This window comes from Schistocerca nitens, chromosome 12 (assembly GCF_023898315.1).
Source record: "Schistocerca nitens isolate TAMUIC-IGC-003100 chromosome 12, iqSchNite1.1, whole genome shotgun sequence".
In the NCBI taxonomy this organism is placed as follows: Eukaryota; Metazoa; Arthropoda; class Insecta; order Orthoptera; family Acrididae; genus Schistocerca; species Schistocerca nitens.
In genome coordinates, this window is record NC_064625.1 from 107,489,595 (window position 1) to 107,490,594 (window position 1,000).

General features: G+C 50.6%; 1 non-coding gene across 1 annotated transcript; it reads right to left on the reverse strand.

Annotated features, from left to right (window-relative positions):
- Positions 1-355: 355 nt before the first annotated feature.
- Positions 356-430, reverse strand: Trnas-cga (transfer RNA serine (anticodon CGA)). The gene has a single exon. It is a non-coding gene; the product is annotated as a tRNA-Ser (tRNA).
- Between the last annotated feature and the right edge of the window lie 570 nt (positions 431-1,000).

Sequence of the window (1,000 nt, forward strand, 5' to 3'; positions counted from 1 at the left end):
TTCGAGATAGCCGCTGTCAGGTGGAATTGGTCAAATTAATTTACCCGCAGTGAAGTGCACTAGCGGAATTTTCTGCCTTGTGGCCATTAGTGTTCTGGTTACCTGCCCTGGCCGCTAACGTACTTTTTAGGCAGTGTCTTTTCCTCACCTGTGGTAGCTGCCCAACATGGTGTGTAGTTTTGGTAGCTCATTTCACATGCGCTTTTGTATGGGGATAGTGATACTTGTAATTTTTTTTGGGCATTGATTGCTCGTGTAGTCCGTCGTGGCAAGCAAGTGGTTGGTTCCAGAACGAGATTTTCACTCTGCAGCGGAGTGTGCGCTGATATGAAACTTCCTGGCAGATTAAAACTGTGTGCCCGACCGAGACTCGAACTCGGGACCTTTGCCTTTCGGGGGCAAGTGCTCTACCAACTGAGCTACCGAAGCACGACTCACGCCCGGTACTCACAGCTTTACTTCTGCCAGTACCTCGTCTCCTACCTCTAAACTTTACAGAAACTGTCCTGCGAACCTTGCAGAACTAGCACTCCTGAAAGAAAGGATATTGCGGAGACATGGCTTAGCCACAGCCTGGGGGATGTTTCCAGAATGAGATTTTCACTCTGCAGCGGAGTGTGCGCTGATATGAAACTTCCTGGCAGATTAAAACTGTGTGCCCGACCGAGACTCGAACTCGGGACCTTTGCCTTTCGCGGGCAAGTGCTCTACCAACTGAGCTACCGAAGCACGACTCACGCCCGGTACTCACAGCTTTACTTCTGCCAGTACCTCGTCTCCTACCTTCCAAACTTTACAGAAGCTCTCCTGCGAACCTTGCAGAACTAGCACTCCTGAAAGAAAGGATATTGCGGAGACATGGCTTAGCCACAGCCTGGGGGATGTTTCCAGAATGAGATTTTCACTCTGCAGCGGAGTGTGCGCTGATATGAAACTTCCTGGCAGATTAAAACTGTGTGCCCGACCGAGACTCGAACTCGGGACCTTTGCCTTTCGCGGG